We start from the raw sequence: 27196 nt of genomic DNA, 5'->3' as shown, positions 1-27196 counted from the left end.
CAACAAAAAGTCGTTAACTCTTATTGAGATTCAATTTTAAAATTTTAATTCTCTCATTCACATTTCACATTTTCTGAAAGCAACAATCGTGGCTCTTGCTACCTACGTGCTTTTCGATTGGGATATGTCTTAGATAGCTTATCTCTGCTGCACATTGAAAAGCACAAAACAAATTTTAAGTTAAATCAGCTTGAATAACCAGTTTTAATTTGAGGATAAAATTTTCCGACTGGACAATACACGGAGTGCATAGTTTGGCTAAATTTTTTTCATTGGAGCAAATCTAAACAACTCGGATTGTTCCTTGATGTTCTGCTTTAGTTCAGTTTACGACAAAAAATAATTTTATTCTAAAAACTTTTCTTCTTTATTCATCTACATTGAAATAATTATTTTTAAGAAAATTAATAAAACAGCTCCGCTCTCTTTAATTTTTTAAACCATTGAAAAGGGAATTATTATAAAGGTTTCAAGCTAAACTTTTATGATATTGAAACCGCTATTTGTAAAGGTGTATACTACGAAATCACTCTAGTTTAGAAAAAATAACATCAAATGTGTTACATTTATCATTAATTCACATTTTTTTTTCCTTCCACTGGAAGTTGAATGACACTAGCTCCAGCACCATGTGTTGACACTAGTCACGAAGATATGTGTTTGTTTATGCCCTAAGTCGCGTTAATTGAAACTATACAGAAAAGTTAATATCAAAATAGGCGGGGAAAAAACAGGATAGTTTATAACATATCCTGTTTAGTCGAAATTTTGAAAATAAAATATGTTAATAAAAGAGTAATTTTGAAAGTTATTTACCAAATTGATTTTCCTTTTCTAAAACATTTTGCACTTAGAATTTCTGATAAACTTTTATAAAATTACAAAAATTAATTAAAGCCTTATAAACTTTAGAGGCCTCTCATATTACCATAAAAAAATTGGGGACAACTAAAAACTGCAGCTCTGTATTCGATATTGTCATGTCAAGAAAATTATCAATTAAACAAACTAAGACAAAAACAAGATTGTTTGAAATGGTAAGCCAACATTCAAATTCAATGAAAACTTTATAAAAGTGTTAATTAAATCAATTACTCTGGCGTGTTACATCTTTGTGAAAAAAAAAGAAAAACTAACGAGATTCGTTGAAAATTAGTAAAAAAAAAAAAANGGTTAAGGTTCATAAAAGCTGATTCTCAAAAAAAAAAAAAAAAAAAAAAAAAAAAAAAAAGTCACGAAATTCGATATGATGCAACGGAAGAGCATTGGAAGTATGTTTTCTTAATAAAAGTTTAGTTTTGTTTAATAAAAGAATTGTATTAAGTTAACAGCGATTATAACATTAATTTTAAATTAAAAAATGTCTAATCGGTTTATTAGCACATTTTATGTAATAAAACAACGTGTAATCGTAAAATAATTTTTGTTCAAACAGTTGTTCAGACTTCAAATAAATTTGAATTATCTTCGATTGAATTGAAAATAATCTGTACACTATTAGAATTCCAAAATTACGGTAAAATAATTGGCAGCATTCTGTCCATCCAATTAACCGGGCAGCTTACGGTAAAGAACATTTTTTACCTTTACGGTTTTGAAACCGTTTACAACTAATAGGGCTAAACAGACTGAAATACAAAACTATGCTTTTTTTAAAAAAGTTATTTACAACTAGCATGGTTTCAATACTGCAAATTCGCGCGCAGGTCGTTGGGCTACCGAAGCGGGGATGCCACCCCCTCTGCAAAGGATCAAAATTGTGATGGCTTGTCCTCGGATCATCCTCAGGGATGTTTCCCAGACCGTCGTCAATAGCCCATTGTGCAGCTCTAGTGCGACGTAAATTAACTACAACAACAATACCGTACAACAGAAATTTAACTAGGCATCGGAACTAGGCTTTTGGTTAAGAAATGGGCATTATAGTTTGGTTGAGGTTGAGATGTTTTTTTATCAAATGAATCGTGGGATTTGGTTTTATTAGTTTATCTGTTTGTTTCACCTATCGTAAGCGATAGAAAATGCTAGATTTTTTGTGATCAGCAGCTTTATTGTGCTGCCATCTATGCATGAATGAAAGTATCGTATTCTATTTGCCTAAGGTAACTAATTGGGGAGTGAAGGTGGCTAGAAACTCTTCATGTGTTGAAGGAAATGGCGGAAATATTGTGATGTCAAAGTTGGGACTCAAAGCCCTGTTCTGTCAGTCATGAGATCAGCCCTCTTGGCTATAATATATACCCAGCAATAAAGAATTAAGTGGCTTTATTAGGTTGGCCCAACTGGTGTGATAAAATTCTGGTTATTTCATCGTATTAGGGGAAAGCAGTTATTAAACGGTTCTACTCACGGGTAACATTTTGAATACCAGCTTATTTATGATTACTTGACTATTTTGCGCGAATATGGTAAAATAACCATTAAATAAATTGTTATTTAACCATTTTTCCAAGAAATTTCTAACAGTGTACTGTTAAAACTCTTTTGTCTGTGTAAAACACTCCTGTATTAAAATCTGTTAACTGTAATCTGTTATTATTCCAAAGACAACTTATTATTTAAAGTTTAATGTTTATGGCTAACTAATTAGCACATATTAGTTTAATATATAGTTCTAGGAAGATAGATTTCTTTTCTTAGAGTAAGCCAAAACCGTTTAACACGTGTTGTATCAGGCTCACATAGGTTAACTCTGATATAACTAGAGAATACTGTTGTAATTTATGTAAAAAGCAGGAAAAACAACTGTGTTAATAAAGGAACTACTATCTATCAACTCAATGGTAACTAGTTAACTAGTAGGTATTAAAACGTTTTTTAATAACTTGCTTTCAAGTTTGTAATCATAAAAAAATAGTCTTGAATGTTCTAGCAGTCTTGAATGATTAAATTTCAAATGCCTTTCTATGCCTACTGAAAATATAAGTTTCAATCATCTCTCGACTGCTACAAAAAGCATTTATCGTCACTTTATTACCTTTATCAGAATTATATCAATTTCATCACTATTATAACACGGTATCAGAATTTACTGCCAAGAAAAATTCAGACAATTTTTCGAATTACTAAAAAACTCAAATTACAACAGCACTTCTAGATTTGATGAAAATACAAGTTTCAATTGCTCTCTGGTCTCCAGAAAAATTTATTGTCATTTTATCGCCCAAAAGAATTTATCATCCATAATAATTCTGCCCACTTTTCGAATAGCTTGGGGAATCAAATGTAAACTACACCGCTCAAGATGATGATAAAACCAGATTCAATCATCTCCGCTATCATCATTTCATCGCCATATGGATTTTATCAATAATCAAAGTTCCGAATAACGATAATGCACAAATTTCTGGTGTACCTTTATATCTAAAGACAATAACAGGTTCAATCTTCTTTTGATTGTTACAAGAAGAGTTAATAGTCGTTTCACTGACAAATAAAACTTAAATTCAATTAAATTTCCGATCTCTTGACGAATTACCAGAGGGCTCTAATTTCAAATGCATCTCCGAGGTTGATGACAATAGAAGGTTCGATCGTATCTTGATTACAACAAGCAGATCATCATTTTATAACCTAGTAGAATTAATTTATCGTTAATTAAACTCCTGAGCGTTTTCTTACTAGCTAAATGACTCAAATTTCAACTGCAACTCTGTTGGAACATTTTCGTTGCATACAATTCGTATATGCAATCGTACGTGATTGTGATTTGTGCATGCGCGAGCCCTTCTTTTATCTTCTAAATTTGTATCTTCTAAACATTCACATTTGCGTTTAGAAAAGTCGAATGCAATGTGAATGCACCTTGCGAGAATACAAAATTTAATTGATTCTTGACCGCTACCTACAAAATTTATTTTCATTCGAAAATCATACCACTTTCTGTTTAGCTAAGGAGCTCAAATTTTAACCTCATATTTAACCCGAATGACAATAAAAGTTTCAGTCGTCTGCTGAAAGTTTATAACAGAATTTAATGCCATTTGAAATTTCGATCCCTTTAAAAAGCTAGATTGCACCGATATCATCCTCCTGATGAACAGTATATAAACTCTTCTAACTTTTCCCGTTACAGAGTTGAAAGTTAACGTCATTTGTTTCTGTGTTTGTCTACGTTAATTTAAAATGTTTATGCATGTTTGTCCTATGCTTTCAGCAAACACACGCGAACATCAGGTTCTGGCCATGTCTTACTGACCAAGGTTAAAGTAAGGTGGCATTCCTACCATGGCGTTAAAAGATAGAGACCTGAAAATGGGGTCTGGGTGCTTAGTTATGGTTGGGAATAGATCATGCACAAGACAACACCCCGATTCTCTTTAACAAAAACATAAAGGTGCAGAATGAAATAAAAGAAGCTAAAGGACAATATTAGAAAGATGTTAAAATTTGAAATATTTTGAGCATTTGAACTAAAATTCGTTCAGATTGCATAATTAAACACCCTTAATTGTTATTATTGCAATAGTTTTAGCATGGAAAACAGTGAAGAAGACAAGGAGGACCCATGTTAACACGAAGAATGATGGTGAATAAGAGGAAAAATTTGATCAGAAGTGCGGCTAACCGGCTAAAAACCGATAAGGAATAAACTGAATCAATAAGCATGAATAGAACAAATAAGATCCAGAGAACAAATAAGTGTATAAGAGGAACAAGTTGATCAGAAGTGTGGCTAACGGCTAAAAAGATGAAATAAGCTGAGACAATAAGCATAAAGAGAACAAATAAGATCTCGAGAACTAATCAGTGCGTAAGAGAAAAAAGTTGATCAGAAGTGCGACCAGCTAAAAAGATAAAATAATCTGAGACTATAAGCATGAAGAGAACAAATAAGAGCTAGAGAACAAATAAGTGTATAAGAGAAAAAAGTTGATCAGAAGTGCGACTAACCAGCTAAAAAGATAAAATAATCTGAGACTATAAGCATGAAGAGAACAAATAAGAGCTGGAGAACAAATAAGTGTATAAGAGAAAAAAGTTGATCAGAAGTGCGACTAACCAGCTAAAAAGATAAAATAATCTGAGACTATAAGCATGAAGAGAACAAATAAGAGCTGGAGAACAAATAAGTGTATAAGAGAAAAAAGTTGATCAGAAGTGCGACTAACCAGCTAAAAAGATAAAATAATCTGAGACTATAAGCATGAAGAGAACAAATAAGAGCTGGAGAACAAATAAGTGTATAAGAGAAAAAAGTTGATCAGAAGTGCGACTAACCAGCTAAAAAGATAAAATAATCTGAGACTATAAGCATGAAGAGAACAAATAAGAGCTGGAGAACAAATAAGTGTATAAGAGAAAAAAGTTGATCAGAAGTGCGACTAACCAGCTAAAAAGATAAAATAATCTGAGACTATAAGCATGAAGAGAACAAATAAGAGCTGGAGAACAAATAAGTGTATAAGAGAAAAAAGTTGATCAGAAGTGCGACTAACCAGCTAAAAAGATAAAATAATCTGAGACTATAAGCATGAAGAGAACAAATAAGAGCTAGAGAACAAATCAGTGCATAAGAGAAAAAAGTTGATCAGAAGTGCGACTAACCAGCTAAAAAGATAAAATAATCTGAGACTATAAGCATGAAGAGAACAAATAAGAGCTAGAGAACAAATCAGTGCATAAGAGAAAAAAGTTGATCAGAAGTGCGACTAACCAGCTAAAAAGATAAAATAAGCTGAGACATAAGCGTGAAGATAACAAATAAGTAATTAATATCATTTTAATAATACCATATAAATGTTGATATGAAAATTAAATTTTCTTTCTCTGCTGCGACTGTCCGGCTAAAATGGCGGAATTAGCTGATGGCTTTATGTGACCATAGGCGAGAAAAGAACAAGTAACCGATATTATTTTAATAACACTACATAAGTATTGATATTAATAGAATTGAAAATCTTCGATAAACTTGTTCAATTCACTGCTGCTTTAAAAAGGAATGTTTTTCTTAGATTAGCGATGGACGAGATTTGCTTTAAAATAACTTTGAGAAAANCTTATATATTGTCGTGGAATGCAACAACAATAAAAGTTTCAGTCAAAGAACGAAACTGATTTACACAAATTTAGAAAAGGATATAATAAGAAAATAACTTTTAAAACAACATTTAAAATAAAAAGTCAAAATAAAAAAGCGCGAAAAGCAGCTAAAACCAAATTTGTCTTATTTTCATAATTTAGAAAGTTTGAGACACAAATCAGGCAAAAAACGAAGAATTTTACAAAACAGCACTTCATCAGCGGACACACTGTCTGCCAACATACCTTTCTGTCGTCAGTGGTAATACCAAAAACTGACTGTGCTCCGAGATCCCATAATGGATAAACAAAATAAGAAAAAGCAAATTGAAAACTCAAAAATTGAAATGTAAACGCAATGAAAAATTAATGAAATACAAACACAATTCAAAAGTACACAGAGTAAGACCTAATTTTTTATTTTGTTTTTTCTTTGTTCTTATTTTGTTTATCCATTATGGGGCCTCGGGGCACAGTCAGTTTTTGGTATTAAGACAGGCGACAGAAAGGCTCCCCTATGTTGGCAAACAGTGTGTCCCCTGATGAAGTGCTGTTTTGCTAACATACATATATATATTTTTTTATCTTTAAAATTCTTCTCTTTTTTTGGTGCTTGATTTGTGTTTCAAACTTTCTACATTATCAATAAAAGTTTCAGTCGTCTGCTGAGAGCTTCAAGCAGAAAATGCTGTTTGAAATTTCGACCCCTTTAAAAAGCTAGATTACACCAATATCATCCTCCAGATGAACTGTACATAAACTCTCCCATCTTAATTATTCTTTCCCGTTTCAAAGTTCCAAGTTAACGTCATTTGTTTGTGTGTTCGGTCTACGTTAATTTAAAATGTTTATGCATGTTTGTCCTATGCTTTGAGCAAACGCACTCAAACATTCTCCACTTATAAATGTTAAAAAATATATGCACAAACTAAAACATAAGAAATAATAAAATAAAATACAATTTTTCAAAATTACGTTATTCAAGTGGAATAAAATATGATAATTTTAATTTTGTCAGATTTAAATTAAAAAAATGTAAAGGGCAACACTTTTGAAAGATGTGGATATGGGATTCGATGGTGATAAGGCTTTAGTATAAAAGTATTGCCTTTTCTTTTCATTTTAGATCTGACAAAAAAAAATTATCTGTTTTCAGTTTACTTGAAAAACGCACTTTTTAATGTTCGAATTTTTTATGTCATCACTAAATATAAAAACGTTTAATTGGCTAATTGCATTTTTTTGTTATAAAACAACTTGCAAACATAAAATAATTTTTCCCCCGAAGTTTATATATCTTGCACAAAAGTTCTAAATATTTTTTAAATAAATTGAAGAAACTTTTATAATTCTTCTGTGTGTTCTGCATACGACATTTTGTTTAAAATCAGTTTAATTATTACTCAATAACAGTACTTCTTAGTTGATTGATGCCCATATATTGAGTTTCTTTTGTTTTTAATGTTTCAGTGTTTTTGCTTTAATTAATTTACTATTTCAATGTTATGAAGTTTTTTACTGTTTGATCTTTTTGTAATTTTTTGCGCCTCCAATATCATGTATCTGCGATGCATGGAGGCCAATGAAGTGCATTTACAATAAAAAAAAATCGTAATTGAATCCCTTTATCAAAAATTATTGACTATTGCACAGTTTCTGTGTACCTATGACATACTTTTTGGTAGACATATTCTTTTTCTCAGATTGAACCAAAATTATCTGATATGTGTCAGATCTTGTTTTCATTCATTTACTTTGGATAAAAATATTGTTGTGATATATTAAAAAAAACATTGAAACTAATTTTTGTGGTAAGATTTGTAAACAGTAAATGAGGATGGCAACATATATTATAAATATGAAAATACTTAATTGGCTTTCTTTGCTCTTTTTTTTAATAATAAAACAACTTGGGGGTTCAAATTAATTTATTCTCAAATCTTTATTTTTTCAGCTCAAAAATATTTTTTTTCTTCAATTGCATTGAAGATAACCTTATAATTCTTCTGCTGTAAACAATGAAACGTTTTTTTTATATATTTAGTTTATTTTATTTGAGAAAACGGTTACTAAAAAAACAAAATTGAAAATTTTCATAATGTCACAAAACTAAAAATACTGCTAGTCAAAATGCTCTGGTTTGATTAGTAATATGCATGGACGATTGTCCAAATAATTACATAACCAGCAATAGTTTTAAATTTAATCAAATTTATATGTACACTAAAATGGGTGCTCCGGTGACGCATTCGGTTAAAGCGTCGCTCACGATGCTGGTTAGAGATTTGGGAGTTTTTGAGTTCGATCCTGGTGGCCGACAAAAGAACCAGTGTGTATACGCAGAGAGGTGCACGATAAATCTGTCGTGGCTGAAAGTCCTTTCTTTGGTTGTGGTGTGAAGATTTGGAGTGAAGTGAAAATCTTCGATAAACTTGTTTAATTGACTGCTGCTTTAAAAAGGAATGTTTTTCTTAGATTAGTGATGGACAAGATTTGCGTTAAAATAACTTTGAGAAAAAAATAAGATCCTGTACCACATAACAAATCCCCATGCATACTAAGATTCCAATTCATATTATTAGCTCCAATTCATCCGTGTTATTTGTGTTTTTTTTTTCTTCCTTACAATAAATTATTATTCTATTTTACTGAAATGCATTGTTTAACTGTCAAGTACATTTTTTATATGTATTAATATAATTTTTTTCGTTAATTAAAAAAATAATAGTGTTAACGGCATTTATACTACTGCTTGATAAAGTCTTATGCAATAATGTAAAAAAACTGGCTTCATCTAGACTTTAAAAGCCGCTGGCGTACAAAGTATGCAATGCTCTTAAAGTATAAAAGCTTGGACTATTATATTTGCATAAGGTTTAGCGTTACTTTCATTTGAAGGATTCTATATTATAGTGTTTTTATTAACGTTTCACTCCTTGCATTGTCAAATAAATAATATAGGATTAATTTAGCATAATTTAGCAATATCTAGAATGTTGATCTTCGGGAAGTTAAGTACAATTATGTTTACTTTTATGGAGACATTGTACTTTTTTGCAATTTTTTTATCATGGGCTCTTGCACAATTTTATTCACGACAATATGTTCGGTAGAGGTAACTTCAAATTAAAAAAAAAAAAGATGAGAAAATTAGCACAAGGGAGCAAATTTTGTGTTGCCTAAATAGGGCATGGGGATTTCAAATCTGAAATTAGTTTTCCTCTTAAAGCTATATATTTTTAATAAATGACATTTTCAGTTAATTTTTGACGAAATGTTCAAGCTTAAAAACGTTATATATAACAAGGGGCAGCATAAATACTGCGACAAACTTTTAGGGAAGTAAGGGCACACCATCAGGATTAAAGTTGCATAGGAACGGATACTCGGAAAAGTCGCGTACGCGGTTAGAGGCGTTTTTCTTTTTATAACCTGTTCAGAAGCACACGAAGTAACAGTTTATAGTAGGGAAGCGGTCTCAACGGCGTCTGACGACATCTCTAGATAAGGTTCCTATTTATTTTACAAGTTTGTCGCAACATTTATGCGTCACCCTGTTATATGTAAAGTTTTTGAATTTGTACATTTGGACACAAACTGAAAAATGTCATTAAAAAAAGAAAAACTGTAGATTGGTGAGACGAACTGGTTACAGATTTGAAATCAGTGATACGAAAGTTGCTAGGATCTGTTAAAAATCCCATGCAACAGAAAAAGAAAGTTCTCTCTAGTGTAATTATTGTTTCATATTCAAAGAAGTTATCTTTTTTCTATAAATTTTGAAATAGTATTCCTCTCCCGTTTCTGAATATTTTTGCATGAAACTTGTGCTTATATATTGTCGTGGAATGCAACCAGATGGCGCTCTCCTATTAATTCAATATGTTATTCATTAATGAATAAAATATTGAATAGGAGAGCGCCATCTGGTGGCATTCCGCGACATACACTAGTTATACCCTGTTGAATGACTCGTAGTATCTATTAAGCTAGGATATGATTTAAAATTCTAAAAAAATATATATCGATTCTAAGACATGAGATATTACCAAAAGAAAATTGAAAAACTCCTAGTTCCACAATTATGTTTTTTAAAAAAATCTTACATCTAAGATTAAAATTCTTTGCTCTCCTTTAATTATCATATTATTATTAACATATGCCCAAAATATATAAGCATTTGAAGTTTTGGATGAAAAGTCTTAGAGTTTTATAAGCAGTTAAAATTGCAAAATATTAGTTTAGAGAAAACTGAGTTCAAAGTTTTTAATAACCTTAGGACTATAGCAAAGTAGTATATAAGTAAGTAGTATAGCGCGTTAGTAAAAATTGCTATTACAGAATAAATATTCACCGTACAGCTCTAAAAAGTTTGGAAATAGGCAGAAAGTAGCGCGAGGAATAACTTTTACTAAAACTTTGCTACTTGGTTAGCTAAAATACTGATAGATTAATCTATCAATATTTTCCGGGATAAACGATTTAATGTACGTATTTTCCAATTCGTAAATGTTGGAATGAGGTTTTGCCATTTTTTTTGGACTCAAACATTGAGAGGTAATTTATTTACTTCTTCATTATAGTTTTAAAAAATTCTTCGACTTTGCTAAAAATATTTGAATAATTGCTAAAATATGACAGCTACACTAATTTGGAATTAAATAAAATTTCCTGCTCAAATTTCTGAGATTTAGTAACTAAACAGAGTGTTATGGTTTATATGATGTATATATCTATATAGAATGACTAATGGCAATTTGTCATTCTGTTTGTTTAGGTATCTTCTAAGAAAATTCTCGTTCGTCATTCTGTATACGCAATCAAGGTCAGTATTTCGGACAAATGTGCGAAAAGAACATTCTAATTCATTCTTAGTAACATTAAACAAGTATTGTGAAAAAAATAAAGTATTATACAAAACTCTTACAGCTTATATATTTGTCTTTTCATTACCATAGGTGAGCTTTCAGCGAGATTATTTTTAATAATTATTCGATTTGCATTTCGGCATTGTAGAATGCTGATTAAGTATGAAGAAATAAGCATTTCATGCTTTCATGTCCAAGTTATATTTTCCAGTCTTGATATACAGGGTCTTTATAATTAAAGTTTCACTTTGAAATGGCTATAAAAATAAAACTACCCTACCAAATGTCATCAAACTTGGTAAATGTCTATAAGAGGTTATGGGATTTTAGTTCTCGCAAAAAAAANAGGATAGTTGATGACTGAGTAGTCTGCTGCGTTTGCAGGTCATATCTGAGTATTACTGTGAAGTAAATAGCAATTGAGTATGGTTGTAGTTTAGTTACATGGGGGCACAATTAGGTTAAAGGCTAGGGGTGGTATACTCCCGAGCTAAGAATCACCCTTGTTCATTTCCTCTTCTCGGGAGCATCCATATATGATATAGTATGGGGCGAGGTATCTAAAAAAACTATGGATTGTAGTGGTCTGAAATTATCCCGTTAGAGAGCAGGAAGTGTAGGATTGGGTTATGCATCTTTGCATCCTGTATTGGTTCTTTATCTAGAATGAGATTGAAATCGGCAGTTGTGCTTATCTTAGCATCACTAAAGAAGCTAGCATTTTGTTTATTCATGAATTCTTCAATTGAGTCCATATTTAAATCTTTCCTGATATGTTTATCTGGTAAATGCCAAGGGGCACCGGTCATTCTCCGAAGGAATTTATTTTGTAGAGTTTCCAGCTTTTTTATTTGTGTGTTGGTTAGGCAACTCCATGCTGGACTAGCATATGTGATGATCGGTCTGATGCAACTTATATATAGTTGGCTTTTCAAATTTAATGGTAGTCTGGAATTTGCATTGAGTAGTGGTCGTAGGCTAGCAAAGGCTGCTTGGGCTTTTTAGAGATTTTATCAATGTGGTTATTCCACGATAGTTTGTTATTTAAGGATAGTCCTAGGTAGTCTGCAGAATTCACAATATTTTTGCATGAAACTTGTACTTATATACTGTCGCGGAATGCCACCAGATGGCGTTCTCCTATTAATTCAATATGTTATACATTAATGAATAAAATATTGAATAGGAGAGCGCCGTCTGGTGGCATTCCGCGACATATACTAGTTATACCCTGTTGAATAACTCGTAGTATCTATTAAGCTAGGATATGATTTAAAATTCTAAAAAATTATACATTAATTCTAAGACATGAGATATTACCAAAAGAAAATTGAAAAACTCCAAGTTCCACAATTATGTTTTTTTAAAAACTCTTAAATCTAAGATTAAAATTCTTTACTCTCCTTTAATTATCATTAATATATGCCCAAAATATCTGAGCATTTGAAGTTTTGGAAGAAAAGTCTTAGTGTTTTATAAACAGCTAAAATTGCAAAATATTAGATTAGAGAAAACTGAGTTCAAAGTTTTTAACAACCTTAGGACTATAGCAAAGGACCATTTGTAAAAATTGCTATTACAGAATCATTATTAACCGTACAGCTCTAAAAAGTTTGGAAACAGGTAGAAAGTAGCATGAGGAATAACTTTTACCAAAACTTTACTACTTGCTAAAATATTGATTGATTAATCTATCAATATTTTCCGAGATAAACGATTTAATGTACGTATTTTCCAATTCGTAAATGTTGGAATGAGATTTTGCCATTTTTTTCTGATTTGACTCAATCATTAAGTGGTAATTTATTTATTTCTTCATTAGAGTTTGAAAAAAAAATTCTTTTATTTTGCTAAAAATATTTCAATAATTGTTAATCTATGACAGCTACACAAATCTTGAATTAAATAAAATTTCCTGCTCAAATTTCTGAGATTTAGTAACTAAACAGGGTGTTATGGTTTATATGATATATATCTATATAAAATGACTAATGGCAATTTGTCATTCTGTTTGTTTAGGTATCTTCTAAGAAAATGCTCGCTCGTCATTCTGTATACGCAATTAAGGTCAGTATTTCTGACAAATGTGCGAAAAGAACATTCTAATTCAATCTTAGTAACATTAAACAAGTATTATGAAAAAAATAAAGTATTATACAAAACTCTTACAGTTTATATATTTGTGTTTTCATTACCATAGGTGAGCTTTCAGCGAGATTATTTTTAATAATTATTCGATTTGCGTTTCGGCATTGTAGAATGCTGGTTAAGTATGAAAAAATAAGCATTTCATGCTTTCATGTCCAAGTTATATTTTCCAGTCTTGATATACAACGCTTGATTTTATTATAATAACTATAATATAATGCAATAATGATAATTCTGTTCCACACCAAATATTAAAAATTTTCAACCAATTAACAATAAAATTTTACTTCGTAGCAAATTTAAACTACAGAGCAAACTTTGCTAAAAGAATAAACATCTTTAAAGTTTCCACTTATTCTAGTATAAATACTTATGCCAAAATTTTGCATTAATATGAGTTCTTAATCTGCATTAATAAATAATTTTTGATATTTTGTTCCACAAAAAATAGAAGAACAAATCTGTATTTGATTTCACTCTAAACTTTACTCTAAATGAATTCCCTGCATAAAATTATCGATCCCGAATTTCTTCACTCCAATCCAAACTGTTGCATATTTTTCCTCACATCCTGCCATATTTACTTTTCTTCTTCACTTAAAGCAAAACAAAAATATGATCGACCTTTTTCGTTCCTTCGACAGACGACAGGTAAAATGGTCCAAGAATTTCTACTCCTATGCTCCATCAAAAAAAGAAGTGCAATAAAACAAGTACTTTTTTGCTACAAAAAGCAATGCTCTCCCAGAAAAGATAACAATAAAATTCCGAGCATAGCTGTAAAAAGAAAGAAAAATAAATAAATAAAATGGTCCCATTCTAGTTCGTATCAACACCCTCTTCTAAATCTTTCGGAATCTGTTCTTATTACGATGTGCGCAGAAGACCAACGCGCATCCCTCTGGTTGGCTCTTCTGTTGATCCGCTTTTCCTCCCTGTAAACTCTAACGTCACAGGCTCCGTTATTTTTCGGAACCTTGCCGTTAGCAATACTAGGTGTCATACTGATAACCGGCTTGCACAACAAGAAACTATCTGCATCACCTATGAACCTGTTTTAACCGTGCCTGGAAGATGGAGAAATTGGCTTTCTACGATCCCAGGCGAGTTGACAATACACTTATTTTGTTTATAAGCGATTGTTTTGCTTAGCGAGCCAATCTTTACCCCCATCGTTTTGATGTTTCTCCTTCCTTAAAGGACTTGTTCTGAGCGTGTCTTGTCCATTGAAGGTTAAGCGGTTACGGGGAACCGCAACTAAAATGAAAGGTTAGCTGAAGATTTAATTTTTTAAAATTCTTTTATAATAAAGATACCGTATGGTAATACACGCTTTATATTTCTCTGCATTGCAGGGGTCTATATTATCACAAAACAGATATTTTGCATACATGCCATTTATTTATCGTAGCTACCTTTCTTCCGCAGAAAAATTATTTAACTAATTTTGATGAAAAAATATTCTCATATTCTCAATAATTATCTTCGTTTGTTTGTAATATATAGTGACGATTTTGAATATAGTTTTATTGTTGTATGAAGTGTAACAATTTAAATTAAATGAATTATATTAATTTGTATTTAGTTTTGAAGGTTAATGATGTTTATAAAAAGATTGATTTTTAGTTCGTTAATTAATTAATTAAAAGATTGTTCATTAAATCTTTATTGTATCATAGCTATCTTTCTTTTTTTTTGTCTTAAAAAGATTAAATTATTTTTAAGATAAAATTTTGAAATTCAAATTACCTAATTTAATAATAAGATATAGTCGCGATTTTGGAGATATTTTTATTTTCATACATTGATAAATAACGTTTCAAATGTAGTGAATTGTATTAAATTTGTATTTTCTGACAAACTATATCATGCAGTTTGGAAGATTCTATTAATAAAATTATATTTATGATGGAATTTATTTTTAGTTTATTAATTGTTTCGTAAACCTGTAATGTATCATCGTTATATTTTTCCACGTTAAAGTAATTATAAGTTATAAAAGTGAAAAAAATATTTAAAATAATTAACTTCATTTAATAATGAAATTAGTGACGATTATGAATTTATTTTAATTCGCGCATGCATGAATAAAACGATTCAAATAAACTGATATTAAATTTGTATTTTTTTGACAAGACGTTTTATAGAATTTAAACGGCTCGAATTATATTTATGAAAGTCTATTTTTAGCATGTTAATTGCTTATATAAGCAAAATGTATTAGTTGGTTAATTGTTGTATATTCAGTACTGATATTCGATGAAATTATATGCAACATTATTTAAAATTTTGTTCTCTAATAATTTTTTCTATCCAAAGTTTTAATTGACTCCTCACATTATTATTTATTTAATTTATTATTTAAAGATGTGAAATAAGATACAACATAATTCAGATATACAAAGGTTTTTCAGAGATTGTTATTTTAAAACAAAATGTTTTTCTGAAGAATTAAAATAATTTTAGAACTAAAATAAACTGTTAAAACATATAAAAATCTAGCACATAAAAATGTAACCGTTTTATGTAAATTATTTAAAGCATAAATTTTTTTAATGCTGCATTTAAGTAAATTTTTTACACAAAATTCAAATAGATCATCAAATAAATAATTATTCGAATTTAAATAGCTAATGCATTAATTAAATTCCTAACTCCTATGATATATTTAATTTTTGATTCAAATGTTGCGCAATAAAAAATTAATACTAATATGTAGTTTTTTCTATTTTCAAGACTTGTCATGTCAGCTGCAATAAGTCATACTTCTGTAGAATAGGATCTTTTATAGGATCTTTAATAATAGAATAGGATGCTTTCTTCGTTATTAAAAATTGTCGTTTAAACTTTGAGAGATGGGTTATTTTACAGTAGTTACAAAACTTCATCATCTCAGAAATTAAATAAATAAATTAAAATAAAATCTGAAACTTTTATTTTGGAAAAAGTAAAATAAATTACTGATGCGTATTTTTCATGTATCATTAACAAATATTGCTTTTGTTTTTACTGTTTGAAGGCAACTTTTGTACACGAATAAATTGTTAATGTTTTTATGTTTTAAATGGATATATTTCCATTTGAAAATTCTGCAACTTTTTTGAATTTTCTTCTCTTACTGAAAATTGAAATATTTATACTCATATATTATTTGTTATGTTAAATAAATAACGAACATATCATGTATTGTGCAACATGTCATGCCGTGTCCAGTTAATTGACGTAAGTGAAAAGAACTATTAGTCACTTCCTAATTGCCCAGTTGGGCCACGGGAAGATTATATCGCTGTTTTTGTGATTCTGTGAAAAACATAAAAACTAGATTTCTGTCCGGACTTGAGAAAGGTCCTGTTTTTGAGAATCCGGAAAAAAATCACTCATAATTTCATACTACTCATAGTTAATATATACTTATATATTATTTGCTATTTTGAATAAACAGCAAAAAAATCATTTCTTGTGTAATATGTCATAACGTTTTCTGTTAATTGACATGTAAGGAAAAAAAACAAATAAGTACTTATTCATAATTAGCTCAGTAGGGCTGTGAAGATCTTATCGTCCTTCTATTTTAGTTTATATTTTTATGCGTAAGATATCTTAGTATACAGTTAATAATAATGGTTATTTTAGACGTTTTGAAATTATGAAAAATGTATTAATAATTTTGTGAAAATAGGATTCTGTTTTTGTGATTTTGTAAAAATCGTAAGAACTAAATTTTTGCTCGGATTTCTTACGAAAGGTACTTTTTTTGTGAATCCGAGAAAAAAAAAACTACTCATAATTTCATACTACCCATCAGTATGTTTATACTTATATATTATTTGTTATGTTAAATCAGATATTGTGCAATATGTCATGACGTTTTCTGTTAATTGACATATTGTGAAAATAACAATTAAGAATAAATAATTTGCCCAGTTGATCTATGTAAGGATCTTATCAATGTTCTTTTTTAATTTATACTTAAGACAACAGACTTTTTATGAAAAGTTGTCGAAAATCATAATTTTGTAAAAATAATATCCAGTTTTTGTGATTTTGTGAAGATTGTGATAATAGTTTTATTTTTTGACGTTTCACGAAACGTTCTGTTTTTCTGCACCTGGAAAAAAAAGAAACTAATCAGAATTTTTTTTCGAATTTAATATTACCGTTAGAATGGAGTTTTTCTGCCAGGGTCCTCTTTTGATGAATATAGAATTTGTGAAAATAAGATCATGTAGAAAAGAATTACGTGAAAGGTCGATTTCAAAAATATTTTTAGGGGTCTTTTTTTTCCGGACTGTTTACTTATCTTGGGGCATCTTATACCTTTTCACTCCTGAACTCTTTCTTTTAACAATTTTTTGTTTTCTTTCTTGTTATATTTAAGTATTTATGTTTGCAAACTGCGGTGTTTTTATTTAAGATTTTTGTAAACATCGTTTCAATCGTTAATGATTTCTATGCCGAATCCATTTTTATAGTGTATGCATTTTATTATATTTATTTATGGGCTAATAAATTTATTTTTGACATCATGGTTTGCAAGTTATATTTAGTACTGCTTATTTTTTTTAACCTTTTTTTAGTATCCATAAATTTATTGTGTTTAAATAATAAAATTTAGTGCTTTTAATATTCTAATCATTTTCTTCCTTTAAAATAACATCATAGAAATAGGCTGGATTATCATTATTAGCGTTAAACACTCCAACTAATACAGTACAATGCAACATACAGTAACCGATCTTTTGATTGGTTCTGGTTTGTTTAGTGTTAAAACTCTAAATTTTTACAAATAATCGATTATAATAATTTCAAAAATAATTAGAATTAGAAAAATAATTAGAAAATTTGAATAATAATTTTAAAAATATATTAGATAATAATAATTTTAAAAATATAATAGATAATAATAATTTTAAAAATATAACAGATAATAATAATTTTAAAAATAATTAGAATAATTACAGAAATAATAATTTAAAAGTAATTTAAATAGAATGGGTTACTAAACAACAAATATAAGTTAAACAAGTTATAAGAAAAACAGATGAAAATAAACATAGACTAAGTTGTTTTTGTTATTTTAGATATGATTTATTCTTCAAGCTTCCTTCTTTGTTCTTTGTTCATTTCCTTAATCTAATATTTTTTTTATCCTATTACCTTTTTTTGTTTCTTTCTCTGCATACTTGATATTTATTCTCGCAAAGTCATGTTATTTTTATTTGATATTTTTATTGAGATTGTTACAGGTAATTATTATTTTTGTGAAAACTATTTTTATGAAACAAATTTTATTACATTTATTAAAAAGCTCATAAGTTTAATTTTTAGTTGCTAAATTACTTTTCCTGTTTTAAAATTTAATATAAATATTGAATTAATGTTTTTGAATATTCTTATGCTATTAAAAACAATCTCTTCAAGGATAAATTCCACTTTTACAAAGGGAAAAGACGATGATTAAAAATATAGCGTGATTTTATAAATTATTTAAAAATTTAAACCTTTTATAAATTATCTCGGGATTTCATAAATTATAAAACTATATTTGAAAACTATACAGTGTTCCCTCATATCGCTCTTGCCAAGGGAAAAGGCAATAATTAAAAATTATCGCTTAGTTTTTTAAAATTATTTATAAATGTGAACTTTTTTTGATTTTACTTACTATAAACTATAATTTATAAAACTATAATTAAAAACTATACAGTGTCCCCTCATATTACTCTTGTCAAGGTTAAAGGTGATAATTAATAATTTTCCGTGATTTTATAAATTTAAAATTTTAAATCTTTTATAAATTATCACGCAATTTTTTTAAATTATAAAAAATTTAGTTTTATTATTTATAAAACTAAAATTAAAAACTAGTAGTATATAGTGTTTCCCAATGTCGCTCTTGTCAAGGAAAAAGGCTGTAGCGAAAGTCATTTTAAAATCATAAAAGTGAAAAATAATAACATTCATATATTAGGATAAATTCGTTTATTAAATCAATAAATAGTTAAACTTAATTTTATTCTTATTTTTTAATATGCAATCTTTAGAGAAACAACAAGAGCTATGCTTTTCAGATGAAATATGACTCAAAAATGGTTTATTTATTCAATTCCCAAAGTAACACACAGTCTGCAAAATAAAAGAAAAAAAAGAATTGCCCTTAATAACTTTTAATCTAATGATCAGATTTTTAAGCACTAACATGTAATATGAAGTTTCAAGATGTAGACTTTAAATATCTAATAAATTACCGTAGACGACATTTTAAATTACGAATTCAGAATGAAATAGTTTCTCTCATTAAGTTTTTTGACCATCAGTTTAAAATTTGAAGACAATTAAAATAAAACTAATAAAAAAAATGTTTGCTCGCAATTTCAGAGATAAACACTAAGGAGCTCAAATTTTCGATCGATTTTCTGTCTAAACGATCATGTTTTCCTAGTTTTTTTAAAAAATTTTTTGCTGAAAAAGCATTCTCTTTTTCGACAAGGTAAGAAAATTCGAATTGTCCAAAAAGGGAATATTTGTTCATCAGAAAAAGGTTTGGGTGTTTCATTTCGGTTTACAAACGAATTTTATATTTTCTACTTAAAAATGGTAAAGCTTACGAATTGTGTAAAAATCAAAGTAATCCAAGAAGCGAACCGAATAGCGTTATTGACAAAATATATCTTTTAACAAAATAAATTTTTTTTCTAAACAATAACATAAATATGTATGAAATTGATGCATTATAATTAAAATTAATAAATTGTAGTAATTCGGGAATATTATCGAATCGTCCTCGATAATTAGATAATAACTTAAAAAGTACAATCATAATTTCGGTGAAAAAATAAACTTGCATTTAATATTTTTAGATATTCTAAAATTTTTTTACTAGAATTATTTATATGCTTTATTTCAAAGATTAAAAAAAAAAACTATTTTCTTTTTTTGGATTTTAGTCATGGAATAGATATTCTTTGATACATAATTATTTAAAATTGTCATCAAATTAAATGCTAAGAGATGATATTTTCACATGAAAATTCAAATCTCTCTGAAATTTAAATAACCACAATCATATGTACTAGTTCCTTTTTTTTCACTTTTTGTGGCATCGTAAAAATTAGTTTCGGTTATTCGTTTCCTACATGTTAAGTTGTATGTAAATTATCACCTTTTAGGTTTCAGCATAAAAAAGATTATAGGTTTGGGCATAAGAAAACTTTATCTTCATATTTGTGTAATATAGTATTAAATTAAAAATTTATATTGCTGAACAACCAATAAATAAAAGTTTAAAAAAAAATTAAAACGATTCTGAAAAATTAGATATTCATAAAATTCTAGAAATATCTGAAAAATTTGGAATTTTGAGAGTCGTTTTTTTTTCGTATGAAAAATTTTTGTAATAACTTTTTGGGCTAGAAACCTTTTCAAAGCAATTTTTTTGATCACAAATCTATTATCGTTTTCTGAATTCTTTTTTGTTATATCACCTAAAAAAAGTTTTTTATTGAGAGAATCGTTTTCTAAAAATATAGCAGTTCGTTCGTCAATATCTCTCTCACGTTTTAGTTTTTTTTAAAAAATACTTGCAAACATTGCATTAATTAAGCAACACTTCTATCATTTTATAACTCGCATATTCATTTTACTATTTTCTAGATCAATGTGAAATGAATGCCCCACTATTTAGAAACTATTTAGAGATAATTCAAAAACTTAAATAACGTTTTTCTATTCAAATGTCTTTGCTTTTTCAAAATTTTCCCGTTTAGACTCTAAATTTATTCAAATTGAAACTATTTGATCTAAGGTGCATCTGAAAGTACAGGTTTGAAAACGTTGATTGATAAGTACACTTTTAAAAAAATGAGTACAATGTTGATTATTGCTACAATCTTATTAGGATGCCACCAACCCATGTCGAACCATGTTTTTGTTTAAATTAAATCGTACTATGTAATCAAGTTTAATATATATGATAATATGGTTCACCTTAGTACCATATTGCAGCAAATTGCGTGATATTATCGGCCTCTCTGGAATTTCTAAGAGTGTAGTTTGTTGTTGAGAGTGTGGTGGACGTTTCGCTTATTAAGTTTCACCATTAAGTTTATTTTTTTCCCAACATTTATTTTTTGCTTGCATTCCTTGTTTTGCATGAACACACGACACATGACAACAGTGTTGGATTTTGTTGAGGAATTTTCTATTTTTAAAATTATGTGACAAACACATTTCTTAATTAACATGGAAACTATGTCTCGGAAACTTGGAACTATGTTTGTGTTAAAAATCAAATAAGATATGTTGTTATCGTTATTAAAAATTATGTTATATTACTTTATGCACATCCGAAGAAAAATCTATTAAACCTTGAACCATAATATTGTTATTTCGAAGCATAATCTGTAATCTGAGATAAATCTATATCCTTAGTTAGGTGTTAAATCGAACTCTATTTCTGTTCAGGTTGAAGCATTTTATCATTCAATCAATTTCAAGAAAATTAAATTTGCCCGGTATTTTTTATCAAATAAGAATCATAACAAACTTGTAGCAAATTTAAACGATATTGTACAACACGTTAAAATATTTCTTACATTATACATTATTCAATTCGCACGATTGTCTAAGGAATAAAATTAAAACATATTTATTTAATGAAACTTTTAATATTTAATTTAATAAATGCGACTTTTCTTTCCTTTTCTTTTGTTTTGCCGTAAAACATGAATTCAACGAAACATTATTGAGCTGCGTGTGCCTATAAGCTTTCAAAATCTAACAAAAGGCTATAAAGACAGGTAAATAATTTTATGACCACGTTATGCCCCATAATATCAAGTTTTCGAATGATTTATTTATTTGTTGCATTATATGAAATCAACGTATGGGGAGTCTTCAATATGTCTACCTGATAGCGCGATGAAATTGTATATAAACCTGCAATTTAGATCAGGTCATAAAATAATACTACCCATTCTCTAAGAGAATTCTATGAAATAATTTTTCTTTTACTTTGTAGAAATAGTAATTGCAACAAAGGTTTTTGAACTTTCGACATTTGCTACGCCCTTTCATGTTAATCATATGAACAGAGCCCTTATATAATCATAATCATACAAATTGGTATTTATTTTAGGGTAGATAGTTATTTTAGGGTAGACAGTTTTTATAGGTAGATCATTGAATTTTAGAAACAAATTAGAAGTGATTTAGTGTAAGGAATAGTTTGCTAATTTTGATGATTAGACGTATTTTGAAAACGCACGCGTAGCATATATTTTAAGAATCGGACGTGCGATATTTACTAAGATAAAAAAAATACTGAAATCTTAAATAAATCAAAAGACTCTTTCTTATTAATTATCCAATCTTTTGTAATAAAAGCATTTTGAAAGCATACTGCAGAACCTCAATTATCCAAACTTTTTTATCCGAATTTCTTTGTTAACAAAGTCTTCCAAAGTTTTTTTTCTCTCCGCTTACGCGCTTAGTTTTTTTTTTCTTTTTCAGTTTCAATAATATATTTTATAATTTAGCTGTGCATGAGGTCTTGATTATAAGAAAACTCTTTTTTTACTTCTTGACTACATTGAATAGTATGTAATTATGTAAGTAACAAATAAACGCATTATTAGTTTGTGAAGTTGGTTGTTTTGGTTTTGGTAAAGAAATCTGAAGGTTGTAACTTTCATTGTTTCATACGTTATTCCATTATTACTGAGGTAGTTAAGTTAGACTATCATTGTTCTAAATTCTGACAAAAGAAAAGATGTTTGAGTTATCAATGCAAGAAAAATGTAATATTGTTGAGGTGAGTGGAATTCGTTGAAGGTTATTTTGGTTTTGCTAAAGAAATCTGAAGGTTGTAACTTTCAATGTTCCATACGTTTCTTCATTAAAACTGAGGTAGTTTAGTTTGACTGTTATTGTTCTCGCTTCTGCTAAAAGGAAAGATGTTTGAGTTGTCTGTTGCAATAAAAATATAATCTTGTTGAAATGAATGGAATTCGATGAAGTAACGCATGAAACAATGTTTACTTTTGTTTTTCTAAAGAAATCTGAAGGTTGCAACTCTCATTGTTTCATACGTTATTTCATTATTACTGTTGTAGCTTAGTTTGACCATCATTGTTTCCACTTCTGCTAAAAGGAAAGATGTTAGATAGTTACCTGGTGCAAAAAAAGAATCTTATTGAAATGAGTGGAATTCGGTGAAGATTACTTTTGTTTTTCTAAAGAAATCTGAAGGTTGTAACTTTTATTGTTTCATACATTTCTTTATTGCTGTGATAATTTAGTTTGACAGTCATTGTTTTCACGTCTGCAAAAAAGAAAGATGTTAGACTTATCTGTGCAAGAAAAAAGTAATATTATTGAGGTGAATGGAATTCGGTGAAGGTTACTTTGGTTCTGGGAAGCAAATCTGAAGGTTGTAACTTTCATTGTTTCATCCGTTATTTCACTATTATTAATGTTGCTTAGTTCGATCATTATTGCTTTCACGTCTGTTAAAAGGATAAATGAATTGCTTACGCAAGAAAAATATAATTTGTTTTGTAAATGGAATTCTGTGAAAGTCTTACAAAAAGAACAAAATAATCTAAATAACTTATTATAATTTAAAAAAAAACTTTTAATTTTCAGAGTTAATTAATGAACATAGATTAAAAAATTTAGAAAGTTGAGGTCCTACCTTATTTCCTTTACATCTTGCGTTTTACAGAATTAGGAGAAGTTTTAAGTGTGAAAATACATGCTTGCATGTTATAGAAATATTTTTTCGATAATATAAAGAATTTAAAATAAAGGTTTCCTTAATGTTTACCATTATCAGTTATGCATATCTTATATACAAAATTTTTAAATTTTTAAAATCTACAAATTTTTTATAACATCTGAGATGTACCTAGCAGTAGGATATTTGTATTGAAAACGCTTCTTTTCGTACATATATTTTTCCTTCATTATTCAAAACATGTTATGAATATATAAAATGTTATGTTGTACGTCCATTACATGTTATTTCTTGTGTTATCTAATTAACATTTTACATTTGTAAGTAACCATATGAGCTGTTACTTAAGTAGGTTTTCCATAATGTGTAAAAATTTAAAGTAAGTGATAGCAAAGTAAAAGTCGGATGATACAATAATTCAACAGTCTTCCAACATGCAACCATTTAATAATAATTTCTTATGAACAGTGAGCAAAAAAATAAAAATAAATGAATAAACGAAACACCCTGAATAACGTTTGATCTAAAGATCAGATTTTCTCGCACTATTACTCAATTTTAATGGTTCTATGGGATGATCTCAAATATGTAAATTAGTTAGTGCAGACGATATTTCAGGTACAAAAACAGTCACAAAATGTACTTAGTCTGAATAAACATAGTTATTTTCAAAGAATTATGATACCTGTCTCCCAAATCTGGGAAATATGATCCCGATAGTTTGGTCCATTCGATCCCGAGCCCCTATACCTTCCTTTGGATCCAACTCTTGATAAAGGCTTCCAGATCCGCACTGATCTCACCCGAGCAGTTTCCAAAAAAGAGCAAGACACCTCGATTTTAAGAATGCTTGCTCTGGAAACAATAAGCATCTTATACCCTGAACCCGATTGGGTACATATCTATACCGATGGTAGCCTTTTGAAGGACACAGACAATGCAGGAGGAGGGGCTTATAGCCATCTCTTCTCCTTTTATTTTTCAACTGGAGATTGCACAACTGCCTTTGATGGGGAGGTTGCTGCTATTCGTGTAGCTCTGTCGCAGCTGCACTGTCATCTGAACAGTTTTGTTAAGGCTGTTATCTTTTGTGACTCAAAAGCGGCAATTTTTGCTGTGAATTTAAACACCGTCTCCTTTAACATCCTTGAGTGTAGAAAGCTCCTTCACGGTTTGTTCGGGTTTCCTAAAGAATTGTTTTGCAGTGGATCCCGGAACACTGCGGTGTAGCTGGTAATGAGTTAGCAGACCATCTTGATAAGCACGGAGCTTCTATCCTACAGACATCAATGAAAGCTGTCCCTCTCACCAATGCCAAGAGCCTAATCAAGAATAAAGATGAAGGATCTCACTTTAAACCAATACACAGAGAAAAATTCTGGTAAGATCTGGTGGAATGATCTCAAAGATCTTCCTATGTGGCCAAGACGTAGGGCAGTTGCTGAGTTTCGACTGACAACCGGGCACGACTGCCTCCTCAAGCATCTCCATCGAATTCATGTTGCTCAAGCCCCTTTCTGTACGCTCTGTGACCTTCAAGCGGAGATGGATGCAGACCACCTTCGTCTTTGCCCAGCACTGGGGGACATCTCTTTGTGTGACCGTTACAGGCGAGCAAGAGACTTATTGGGTTCATAGACTTTTCTTGCAACGTTTGTTTTTGTTTGTGTTTGTTTAATTTATTGTGAGTGGTCTTTTGTGAGCTTGGCCATTGGAAATAAAAAACAAAAATAGTTTGGTCTTAATTTTGGATCCCTTAAATAATAATTTTACTTTTTTTATATTACTCCGCATTTCGGGAACTTTTTAGTCGAATTAAACAATTTCTGCAAATAATTACAAAATTTTTTTTTCTATGCAAATAATAATTTTCAATAATTACTTATTATTTTTAATTATTTTAATTAGTTCAAATGACGTAATTAAATAAAATTTGAATTGTTAGGCTCAAATTTTTTTACATCGAGTGTAATTTGTATCACAGAATACAAAATTTGAACAAAATAGGTTGATTAGTTCCTGAGAAATGATTTCGTTCAATTTTTGTATTTTGCCACGTATAAATACATTCTTTAAAATGATGTCAAAATTTGTATACTTTTCATTTCAAACTTTTTCTATTATTACTAAATAAAATAATAAAAAAAATTATAAATGATTACTAAAATTTTTTTTTTGTACGAAATAGTCTTTGGATAACTGAATTTTAAAAATTGTACGTAAGAATTTTTCAATTCGCTTGAAAAGTTCTCGAAATATACAACAAGTAAAATGAACATAAGGTGGTCCAAACTTTGGATCGCTCTCCTGACCTAACTATTGGGATTCCCAGATTGCGGCTACCTCCTATATTTTGCTCAGGAGAGCTATCTAAAGGTTGGAATGTCAATTTTACTTTTTGCTTATTTCGCTATATCTCGAGAAATTTTCAATCGAATTGAAAAATTTTTGCACACAATTATTAAAGTTGTTTGTCCAAAACTTATTGTTTATCCAGAGGTCAGGAATCCGTCGAAAAAAAAGTATGTTTATTCGTAGCTACGTTTCCACGTCTGGATTTAGAAACTTAAAATATCGTTTCCCCTAACTAATTAGCATCTTTGAGTTTTACCCTCGAACGATTAAGATTGAGTTTTAGTACTTGAAAATCCGATCATTAGATCAAATGTTTTTCAAGGAGTTAATTTTTTTATGTTCTCTCTCTCTCTCTCTCTCTCTATATATATATATATATATATATATATTTAAAACAACCTATATATTTAAAAAAATTTATTCTTTTGTTTACAATTGGTCAAAAAATTATGGGTCAAAATTTTGTACACACAAACTTAGCTCATGATATGATGGTTGGATTTTCACGAACTAGAACTAAATCTTAATCATTCGATGGCGTAACTTTTAAATATTCAACTAATTGATGCAGACGATATTTTAAGAGAAAGTACGTACGTCTTTCTGGCTGATTTCGTAACTTATCGTCTGCTTTTATTAATTAGCTTATTTAAGGTTTTTCCCTGAAACAATTGAGATTGAGTTCTAATACGTGAAAATCAAATCACGAGATCAAAAGTTACTTAAGATGTTCACTTTTTATTTAGTCCTCTCTACCTGTGAGCCCATGCCTGCGCAAAATTTTGTCTTTATCCTCGAACTTCGAATATGTCTCTATATTATTTATTGGTGTGTTACTTATTATAAATAATATGATGCAGTGACATAACAACAATAAAGGTCTCACAATATAAAGAATTGATTCAACTAATAAATAATAGATTTTATATTTATTAAACAGTACATCTTTCAAATTTGTAAAATACACCAAATTTAAATATAACAACATAAAGCTTTCGATATAATTCTTTCAATAACGTCGAAAATTCAATTCAGTTACAAAAGGAGTTGACATTGTGTCAGGAATTTT

The 27196-nt window shown here is 29.1% G+C and overlaps 1 protein-coding gene across 4 annotated transcripts in view; it reads left to right on the top strand.

Moving 5' to 3' along the window:
- Positions 1-13903: 13903 nt before the first annotated feature.
- Positions 13904-27196, top strand: part of LOC107452726 (regulator of G-protein signaling 7) — a 97730-nt gene continuing 84437 nt past the window's right edge. The window contains exon 1 of one of the 4 annotated variants that reach the window (XM_071177685.1): positions 13904-14140. The gene's annotated coding sequence lies outside the window, so the exon portion shown is untranslated. Of the gene's footprint in view, positions 14307-27196 lie in introns of all 4 variants that reach the window. The other 3 variants (XM_016069294.3, XM_071177684.1, XM_016069293.3) reach the window with 3 other exon arrangements.

This window comes from Parasteatoda tepidariorum, chromosome 2 (assembly GCF_043381705.1).
Source record: "Parasteatoda tepidariorum isolate YZ-2023 chromosome 2, CAS_Ptep_4.0, whole genome shotgun sequence".
Lineage (NCBI taxonomy): Eukaryota > Metazoa > Arthropoda > Arachnida > Araneae > Theridiidae > Parasteatoda > Parasteatoda tepidariorum.
This window is presented reverse-complemented; position numbering and strand designations above follow the sequence as displayed.